The following is an 11,726-nucleotide window of genomic DNA, read 5'->3' as shown; positions in this document are numbered from 1 at the left end:
TCATTGTTTATTTTCATTTTTATTCTCCTGCCTACAGTCTTCTGATCTGTCACCTTCCAACCAGTCAGCTCGGATATAATTCCGAGAAGCCAACATCCTCGACATGAAAGAAGTTGGAACGTAATGATGTTTCCAGTCTCTTCCAGCATGAGATCATTTCAAGTAATAACTTCATCAACAAGTTTTTGGTTGAAAATCCTTGACTCTTTTAGTGGTGACCAGATCTTTTTGTCATAATCTATGCCAGATGAAGCTAGAATTGTGTCAAGTGGATGTGGCTGCAGGCAGTTTACCACATGATTATCAAACTCCAGAAGGATCCAATGTTCAGCAGTGTGCAGATCCCAGATGAAGATACAGTCACAGTCAGAGCCACTCATTACAAAGTTAGCACTCCCCAAAGTGGCTTCTTTTATCATTGTCCTGGAGTTGCAACTGTCCTTATAAACCATCTTTACTGGTGTTCAGAGTGTCCAATTCTTCCATTTCTTTCCTTTCTTTTCTCTGCCTGAAGAAATCCTGAATGAGAGCTGTTACTGGGACCTGCTTGATATCTTGCCCCTGGAATCAGGACGGGGTCATCACCACTGTCATCTGTGTCCTGGAGATCAGAGTCCCTGGCTGATGTTTCCTCATGAGCTGAAGGCCTGACGGCTTTTTTGGAACTGAGACTCAGGATTGGTGTTATTTTGATTGGTAGCACTCTCAGTGCTAGTATGATCTGAAGTTTCTGGTTCCTTGCCTTTTTTATTCAGACTAGATTCTTCTGGAACCCCACAAGGGTTATTAAGGTTGAGGCTAGCTGTTTTTCCTGAGCTGAAATTCAATGGCTCAGCTGCAAACTTTCCTGAGGGTGCTATATCTGTATGGTTCTCAACTGGTTTTTTTGCAGATGAACTTTCCTGATTTTCGTCACATCCTCTGATGATTCTTCAGGAGCTTTTGTCCTCTTCTGGTGGCTGCATTGAGATATGTGGGAGCAAAGATTCCTCCTGACCTTCAGATTTACAATGGCTTCCATTTCCTTTAGAACTTGAGGCTATATTGCTCCAGACTGATGATGTGTATGGTGTCCAGATGTCTCAAAAAACTGCCCTTGTTCAGTGTCTAGAGAATATAGCAAAAAGTAGAATGAGGTCTTTCTGCAGAAGATGATGTCAAATGAATCTCACCTGATAATATAGAGGATGTAGAAGGTTAAAGAGGTTGTTCAGCCAGAGTATCTACTTCCACTGCACTTTCACCCACTTCCACATCAGAACTTGATGGGCCATAGAAAGAATTGAAACATCTGAGTGACTTGTTTCACCTCTGGGTGGAGAACTTCCTCATCCTCTACTACTTTGTGCATCTTAACTTGCTTCTTCAAACCACCTTGATAACATATCAGACGATCTGCACTAATGACACATTGGAACCTGGATCTCTTTCTCCTTCACTCTCAGGCCTTGCACTGGGTCCAGCATCTGACTAATCACCACGAAGTCTGAAACACTTAACTGGAGGCTGTCCTAACTCTTCTCTCTTCTGCAGAAATAATTTTAAATTCTTCTGCTGTATCATCTTTCAGGTCAAAAAAAAATATATATATATATATATAAAATCTGAAGAGTGACTAACTAGAGTCTTCTGGCCATCTTCACTATAATACCGAGATGTCTCTCTGCAGAACTTCATACTAAGGTAGGAAGGGATAAAGCTAGCAACCATTCCAGTAGTCCTTAAACCTGTATAATTCCCCCTACTTCTTGTGCACAGCATTCACCAATCATATATTTGTACTGAGCTGTCAGAACAATCATCAGCAAAATAAGATGGCATTGGTGGACAAATAGCTACAGATGTGGCAGCACATTGACAGTTCATTAAAATATCATATTTGCAATCTTCTTTTGTGCAGCTACTTTTGATGCATGAATCAAACCACCTAACAGTTCCATCTTCACCAAAAGTGTAAGGGTCATTGGGTACAGTACAGTCATAATCTCACAGGTAGTTGCATAATGGCACATAAATTGACTATTTTCTGTTGGTTGCTGCATCTCACTCAACATTGGAATTAAATATTACTCCATCTTCAAAGCAGGATATAATCTGCTTATAAATTGCACATGGTGAGAATTCTGCACTAAATATATTTTCTCAGTGCCCTGAAAAAATTATTGTCAAAATCTGAGAGACAGAAATTTAATTTTTAGATATTTCTTCATTTTCTGGTGGGGAGGTTGTTTTAGTCCATTTTGTGTTGCTGTAACAGAAATACCCGAGACTGGGTAATTTATAAGGAAAAGAGGTTTATTTGACTTATGATTCTGGGACAGCTGCATCTGGAACAAGTCTCAGGCTGCTTCTACTCATGGTGGAAACTGGCAGGCAGCTGGGTACAAGCAGATCACCTGGCAAGAGGAAGCAAGAGAGAGAGAGAAAGTGCCAGGGTCTTTTTAAGCAATGAGCTCTCACGGGAACTAATAGAGCGAGAACTCACTCATTAATCCCCCCTCCCCCAGGGAGAGCATTAATCTATTCGTGAGGGATCCGCCCCCATGACTCAGTTTCCAACAGCTGCCACATGGAGATCAAATTTCCACATGAGTTTTGGAGGGGACAACACATCCAAACTCCATCAGAGGTTTATTAATTTGAAGTAATTTTTTCTTCTTTTTCTTCTTTAAAAACAATTTTTAGCTTTCTCTGTATCTCAGATATAGTCACATGGCAATCACTTGGCTGCTTGTGTCTTTCTGCCTTAAGGATTACTAATTACTAACTTGATATCATCAGAGTGAGATAAAACATATTCTCCAGTATCATTCCAACTGATTGTATTAACACATCCATCATGCATGTATTAGTCCATTTCTGTTGCTTATAACAGAATACTGAAACTGAGTAATTTATGAAAAAATAGAATTTATCTCTTAACGTTTTGAAAATGTATCTCTGGGGGGTGCATTTGGTGAGGACCTTTTTCAGGGTGGGAAGTCTACACAGAGTAGACTGGTGACCAGGGTATCACTTGGTGAGAATTGACAAGAGAGAATAAGAAAGAAAGAGAGCTAAACCTCTGACTTGCTCTCCTCATAAAGCCATCAGAAACATGCCCATGACCACCCATTATTACCATGAACTCATTCCTCCATGAATATATCAATCCATTCACTATGGTAGAGTCCTAGGGTCTAATTACCTCTTAAAAGGATCCCCATTTCAAAATACCAAAATACCAAAAATTTCTCACACTTTTAACACTGTTAAAATTGAGATTAACTTTCCAAAACAGAAACTTTTGAGGGATACATCTGCCCATAGCAAGGCACATCTAGGGTTGCCTTAGGTTTTAATCTTTGGACAAATTAGCTTCTTCCTAGGTAGCTACCCCACAGCCTGGAAGGGTTCTCCAGCCAAAGGAATCTTTTACTCACATTCCACAGTATGTGCGGATAGGAGCCACCCCGAGAAATAGTTCTGCCAGAGCTAGGGTAGAAGGGAAGATGATTGTGTCGGGGAGGGGAGGAAGAAGAGACACACAGATCAACACAGCACCAGCATCTTTGAACACCTGGGCCTAGAGGGCACAGTGAAAAAAGTTGGCAGTGGTGGGGGGTGGTCTTCTCCCTGGAAGCTTGGCCGCTTCTGGTGAGCCGAAGATCTCCACATGCTCTCTTCAGACCACCCCAAATATCCACAGATCAGCAACAGCCTCCTGAAGCAGACTCTAAGGAATAATTATGTACTTCAACATAAATTATTGGATGGCAACTTCCGATTATTACATTGATTGGTCAGTGGTGAATGTCACAATATTTACGTTATCAAAATCGTTGTTTATCATCCATAGTCATCAGAGTGAATCTTGAGAGTGTTTCTAAAGAGCATTTGAAGTTTCACTTACTACTGAAAATATTACCAATTTTTAGGGTAGAAGCACCCCTATGTACCTGTTACATGGCCTGGGGATAAAAATCACCTTGTGAAGTCAGTGACCAGATGATGAAGACTTGCTCCACTGTCAGTCCCCTGTACTTAGGAAAGGTCTGAAGATAACATTGGTAGGTAACAGTCCTGCAGTCTGTCAATAGGATGCAAATGGCAACCATTTGGGTTTTGGAAAATATTTCAAATATATTATGTTAAACCAATAAGAAATCATCATTAAATAATGAGGAACAGATATCCAAAAGAGATGCCTAGGGAGAAAGAAGTTATTTGCATGTAGAAAACCCTTTGCATAATAAATATTTAATTCAATGCCTGAGGTCATCACCAAAGATCCCATATTGTTGAAGTATTACATTTAAGATCAAAATATAGAAAGAATATATAATTTTGGTGTTGTTTGTAAATAGCAGTTCAATTGCTGGAATGCCATTTCATAGTGTGTTAAATATAAGATGTAGGCTTTTTGAAAATAAGATTTTTTTAAATGAAATACAAACAGAATTAAATTTATTTTAGTTTAATTTGTAAGTAATAGATTTAGAGTCATAATGTTAAATCCAGTGAAAATCATTTTTTATTCAATTTCATATGCCATTTTTGCTCATATTATTTGCTTAGCTTTTAAAGAAGGTATAAATAACATATTTTTCCTGTATTATTTTCTGCTTTTGTGTTTTAGCAAGTAACCATCATTTCCCAAAGAAGCATTGGTGGAGGTGGTTCTCAGCTCTTTCCTTTCCAAGACATTAAATAATTAATAATGTTTCCTGTTTCATATTTTTGTCAAATCCTGCTCTAGATGCTTTAGTGAGCTTACATCCTAGTGGGAAAAACAAACTAGCAGACAAATAGGTAAAGAATGTCATGAGGATTTAATTATTATGTAGAAAAATGAAGCAAACAAAGAACTAGTGAATGCCGAGGGGGCCGCAACAGTTATATTAGATGATATGGTTAGAGAAAGTCACTCTGATACAGTGACATTTACAGAGAAGCCTGAATAAAGAGGTGGGAGGGTACAAAGGAGTTTTGCAGTAACCAGGGCAATAGTCACGGAGGCATAAGGCAAGCAAGTGGAAAGGCTTTGAGGTCTGTGTTTGGCATGTTAGGGCAACAATAAATGGGAGGGAAAAATAATTAAATGGATGAACCAATTAACTGTGATTCCTACCGATAGAAAATCTCAGCAGCTCTCAGTCCCTTCATTTTTTATTATTGCTGTTTCCCCTGTGGAATCTGCCTCTCCACAAGCCTTGCCATCTACATCAGTCTGTGTGCTATTTTTTTTTTTTTACCATTATTGTGCTAAAGATATATAGCTGTCACCTACCTTCCTATATTAATGGTTGTCTAGCGTTATAGTAAATCTTTAGGTTCTTGTTCTGCCTTTAACATCCAATGTGATGTGTGTGTGTGTGTGTGTGTGTGTGTATGTGTGTATATGTATATATATATGTATGTGTACACACATACACACTCATACACATACACAAGAGTACTTCAAAAAGTTCATGGAAAGGTTCATATTATTTTTAAATTCTATTTTCCACCAACTTTTGAAGCACTGTCGTATATATGTGTGTGTGTGTGTGTATGTATATATGTATATACACACCCACACAACATGTGTATGTACATATACACACACACATAAACATATTTTTCATTTGCATATCTGATACCTATTTCATTACCTTTGAAAGATTTTAAATTTCATCATTATACTCTACAGTTTAATATTTTTCCACAATGTATCTAATTGAATTTTTAAAAAATTATTGTTGCATTCATTCTACTTTAACTCAGTGGCATGTTCTCAAGATACGAATTTTTCTTCAGCTCTTTTTTCTCACCTGTATTCTATTTCCTTCACTTAGATAATCAATTAGACAAAACTTTAAATTATGGAAGTTTTGTTCTCTACCAAACCTTTAGGGTATATCTGTCAAATTACCCTCCTTTTCTCAAACTTTCTTTTCTACCTCATAACCTTTGTATCCTCAGCTTTTCTTCCAGTTTAAAGCACATGCAAAAATAGATAGAATAGTGCAATAAGGTCTCATGTACCCTTATACCCAACTTCATTGTCATTTCATGGGTAACCTTTTAAAATCTCTACTTCTATCCACTTCACCCACCTACTCTACCATGGATTATTTTGAAGCAAATCTCAGATCTTATATTATTTAATGAATAAATATATTAATATACATGTAACAAATTAGGGCTCTTTCTTTTAAAAAGTCAACACAGTACCATTATCAAATAAAATAACATTAATACCATAGTATCACTAAGTATCCAATGAGTACTCATATTTTCCCATACAATTTATATGTATCCAGTTTTTTTTTGTTTGTTTGAATTGGCACTCAAGTAAGATCCATTCTATATTAGGTTTTATTTATTTGTTTTTACTTGGTTATGAATATTCACAAGTTACAAAGCTGATTGTCACCCCTGTAAAGGCCAGATCCATACTGGCAACATGCCCAGTACCACAAATTGTGATTATACTCCATGTCCCCCACATAATTATCCCCACCCTCCGTCCCATCCCGCTTTCCCCCACTCCACTTTGTATCCCTAGGTATGTTCTCTCCCTCTGCAAGTCCAATGCACCACTGTGGTCTTTTCTTCCTTCTTTCTCTCTAGCTCCCACTTATGAGTGAGCACATGCGGTATTTATCCCTCTGTGCTTTATTTCACTCAACATAAGTTTCTCCAAGCTCATCCATGTTGTCACGAATGGAAGTATTTCATTCTTTTTTACGGCGGAGCAGTATTCCATGGTGTAGATATGCCACAGTTTTAAATGTTGCTGCTCATATTTCAAATTCCTACAACAACTCATTAACAAACAAGTTGGACATTATTTTTAGTTACTTTTTTCCCCCTCCTGTTTCCATAAATACTTGTTTTTATTTTGGTGAGTTGGGGGTTTGTTTTGTTTTAGATAGTGTTGATTTTTCTGAAATGTTTTGTAATGTTTGATTGTCTGCTCATCTTTGGTGTAAGAATCTCTGCTTGTCTCTGTGTCAGTCAATTGCAGATATTGATTTCAGGGAAACCACCACTGATGCATACTTGGCTGGTGTGTGCTATTTTTTACGGTGTGCAAGTAACCTATTTTCTTATTGACAGGTTTCTACATTCCTCCTGGACTTTACTGATAACCTGGAATACTTGCACTCCCTCTTCTACTCCCAAACCCCACTATCAGGAGGGGCTGTGAAGACAGAGAGAGGAGGTACAAATATGTCTGCTTTCTTTAGCTGAGGACACTGGTGTAAAGCAAAGCAGAAGTCAAATCATCTGGTGCTACTAATGCAGGTTTGTAATTAATCATCCTGACAATTACCTAAAGGATCTCCCGAGTTTTATTTTATCTTTTGTGTTGATGCTTGGAGTATGCCTAGAAGGATCCCCATCTCCACAACCATACACTCTTACAAGTGTTAAGATTTTGTTTTCTCTAGCCGTTATAAGCTCATCATCTTTCTACCTCTTTAGAATTTCCAATGTTTATTTCCAGTTCATGATACTTTGTTAGCTCAATAATAGACACTCACAGAAATACAAAGGCATGCACATTGTGAATAAATATATGCAGAGATAGTGTTCCATGACTCTCTCAAAAGGAAGACTAGGCACATATATTCCCTCTAATAACATGGTATTCATGGTAAAACAAAATTGGGAAGAGTGACCAATGTGATGTATAGATTCAATACATGGCCCATTTATTTCTGATAATAAATTAGGTTAAGTAATTTTCTCTCTCTCTCTTTCTCTCTCTCTCCCTATAATGTATATATTTATTTATATATGGATTTACTTACAATTTTGGATCTTAAACTTTCACTCCTTTCCTTTCTGTCTCTATCTCTGTTTTTCTGTCTGAGAAAAGCTAAGATCCAAAGCTGTACATAAATCCAAATTGTATAATAGTTTAAAAGCTTATCTCCTTTTTTGTGTCACTTAATTTTTTATATCAATTAAATATGCCTCAACCCTTAAAATAGTTATGACTTAATGAGATGAAAATTGTTCAATGTAGGAAATCTAGATCTTATTAACTTTTTCATTTCAGTAAGAGTATTGCTAGCTGTTCTTTCATAATGAGGTCAAAACTAAACTTTTAATGTGAAGGTTTCCAAACATGGTAAGATGTTGATATCTTTTAATACAGTTTTAATTATTAAATATCATGGACAAGGGTATCAATAATTATGACTATAAATAATTTAAATAAATTAACAGTATTCTAGTAATAAAATATGGCAGTATACTAATGTTAGTATTAATGATTGTTATTTCTATAATTATTCATTTTATAAAGGCATATTTCAAAAGCATTGGAAATAATATTAGAAACCAGATGAAAAGAGGAAGACTTGATGTTACCTTGCCCCAACACAACCTTGCACCAAATATCTGAAAGCCTGTCATATGAAAATGAATATATTTCCTGCCTTACCTCAAAGAGCATAGTTAAAATTTTGTGGAGGTTGTTAGAGAGTGCAGACTTCAATTTACTAATAATAGAAACTTATCAAAAAATAATATTAATATTTTATAGTCTATTAAGAAAACACTTTTTAAAAAATTAAGTAGTGAGTTGCAGTTTTTAGAATTACCCAAGCAGAGGTTAAATTTTCACCTGTTTACATTATTGTAGGTAGATTTCTTGGAGGTATTATAGATAGAATCACATTCTTAAGATGTGTGGTAAGAGGGTGAGCTAGCTGTCCTCACTACACTTTTATGCTTTAAGACACTTTAATTTCATGATATTATATTTATGATGTTATTAAATTATGTACAATTTATGCTAGAGACAAGTTAGTATCCAAAAAGGTTTATAGAAAATTTAAATACATTTTAAAAATATGCTTTTATGATGCTTTTGTTTATATCATCTTACAAATTAGTCATTTAAAACTTGACTTACTTGACAGTTTTTTATTTCACTAGATAGATCCACTGATGTCTGTGTTGCCTGTTCTAATGGTCATTAAGTGAAAATGGGCATGTGGAATAACACAGTTGGGGTCCACTTTTTAGCTGTTGGATGTCATCTACATGATGTTCATACCCACTGTTCTCTCTGAAGATTAGTGCTCCATAACTGTCTTTTACAATGTAATTCATTTTCTTATTTCTCTTAATTCTGTTGAAGAAATCAAAAGACTTAATCTGTGTTATACTGAGAAGGAAAGGGCAGGTGGTTGTGGTGGGGAGTAGAGACATCTTACTTAAGAAGTAGAATTAAGATGTGTAGCTCCATTGAATCTGTACTTACTTGAGTTTAAAAGTAAAATAGCTAGAATCCTACTAGTAAATTTAAAGGTTCAGAGTTATTGATTCAGATGTAAATTTATCTCAAAAGGCTAAAATGTATACAATATAAGAAGTATTAAACAATTGGTATATTGTTTTGCGGAATGTAAAAGTGTACTCTTGGGAGTATTTTTTTATCACTAAAATATCGAGGGTTTATTTTCTCCTCAATGTCCCAAAGCCCACAATGTTGCTATATTTCTTTATATGAAATATAAAAAAGTATAGCATCTGTATATAAAATATGGTTTAAAATATTAGATTTGCCCTTCAAAAAACAGTTCTTAAACATTTTTAGATTTTTTCTTATCAATCAGTATATTATGTTTTAGAAAACCAGATGAATCAGATATGATAAAAATATTATATATTATAGTCATTTATTTAAAATGACTTTTTTCAACATAGAAGTTTGGGTTAATAATTAGTATATTAATACATTTTAAAATGGTATCTCACTTAGATTATAAATTGTCAGTTTAAAAATAATTTTGGCCATTTGTATATCTTCCTTAGAGAAATGCCTACTTAGCTCTTTTGCCCATTTTTTAATTGGGTTGCTTGTTTTTTTCTTGTAAAGTTGTTTGAGTTCCTTGTATATTCTGGATATTAATCCTTTGTCAGATGTATATTTTGCAAATATTTTCTCCCACTCTGTTGGTTGTCTTGTAACTCTGATAATTGTTTCTTTTGCTGTGCAGAAGCTTTTTAGTTTGATATAATCCCATTTGTTTATTTTTCCTTTGGTTGCCCTTGCTTTTGGGGTCGTATTAATGAAGTCTGTGTCCAGTCCTATTTCCTGAAGTGTCTCTCCTATGTTTTCTTTAAGAAGTTTTATTGTTTCAGGGTTTATTTTTAATTCTTTAATGCATTTTGAGTTGACTTTAGTGTATGGTGAAAGGTGTGGGTCTAGTTTCATTCTCCTGCATATTGATATCCAGTTCTCACAGCACCATTTGCTAAAGAGGCAGTCTCTTCCCCAGTGTATAGGCTTGGTGCCTTTGTCAAAGATCAGATAGCTGTAGGTGTGTGGGTTGATTTCTGGATTCTCTATTCTATTCCATTGATCAGTGTGTCTGTTTTTATGCCAGTACCATACTGTTTTGGTTATTATAGCTTTGTAGTATAGTTTAAAGTCAGGTAGTGTTATGCCTCCCGCTTTATTTTTTTTGCTCAGCGTTGCTTTGGCTATGCGTGGTCTTTTGTTATTCCATATAAATATCTGGATAGTTCTTTCCATTTCTGAGAAAAATGTCTTTGGAATTTTGATGGGTATTGCATTAAATTTGTATATCACTTTGGGTAGTATGGACATTTTCACTATGTTGATTCTTCCAATCCAAGAGCATAGGATATCTTTCCATCTTCTTGTATCCTCTCTAATTTCTCTCAGCAGTGATTTGTAGTTCTCATTATAGAGATTTTTCACATCCTTGGTTAACTCAATTCCTAAGTATGAAAAAATGCTCAACATCACTCAGCATCTGGGAAATGGAAATCAAAACTACACTGAGATACCATCTCACCCCAGTTAGGATGGCTAAAATCCAAAGACTCTGAACGATAAATGCTGGCGAGGTTGCAGAGAAAAAGGAACTCTCATACATTGTTGGTGGGACTGCAAAATGGTGCAGCCTCTTTGGAAAATGGTATGGAGGTTCCTCAAACAATTGCAGATAGATCTGCCATATGACCCAGCTATCCCACTGCTGGGAATATACCCTTAGGAATGGAAATCATCAAGTCGAAGGTATACCTGTTCCCCAGTGTTCATCGCAGCACTCTTTACAGTAGCCAAGAGTTGGAACCAGCCCAAACGTCCATCATCGGATGAGTGGATACGGAAAATGTGGTATGTCTACACAATGGAATACTACTCAGCTATAAAAACGAATGAAATACTGCCATTTGCAACAACATGGATGGACTTTGAGAGAATTATATTAAGTGAAACAAGTCAGGCATAGAAAGAGAAATACCACATGTTCTCACTTATTGGTGGGAGCTAAAAATAAATAAATAAATTCACACACATGCACACACACAAAAACCGGGGGAGGGGGGAGACATAACAACTATAATTCCTTGAAGTTGATAGGACAAGCAAACAGAAAGGACATTGTTGGGAGGGAGGGGGGAGAGGGAGGAGGGAGGTAGGTTTCGGTAATGGGCCACAATAATCAACCATATTGTATATCGACAAAATAAAATTAAGATAAATAAATAAATAAATAAATAAATAAAAATAATTGTGGTGCTTGTACTTTTCTGTGTGTGCGTGTGTGTGTGTGTGTATGTGTTACACTTTCACTAATCCAAGCATCTTGCCAAAATTATTTTTTGATTCTTGGACTTGGACACACTCAGGTTTTTCTTTCTAATACCATTTCCTCTATGCATATACACCCAAGATGGATCTTGCCCATCTTTTATCTAATACAAAA

The 11,726-nt window shown here is 35.9% G+C and overlaps 1 pseudogene; it reads right to left on the bottom strand.

The window, feature by feature from the left end:
- LOC134381616 (DDB1- and CUL4-associated factor 6-like) overlaps window positions 1-11,726 on the bottom strand; it is a 46,179-nt pseudogene continuing 34,453 nt past the window's right edge.

Source organism: Cynocephalus volans, chromosome 7 (assembly GCF_027409185.1).
Source record: "Cynocephalus volans isolate mCynVol1 chromosome 7, mCynVol1.pri, whole genome shotgun sequence".
In the NCBI taxonomy this organism is placed as follows: Eukaryota; Metazoa; Chordata; class Mammalia; order Dermoptera; family Cynocephalidae; genus Cynocephalus; species Cynocephalus volans.
Note: the sequence above shows the minus strand (reverse complement) of the source record. Positions and strands in the feature narration are given on the sequence as shown.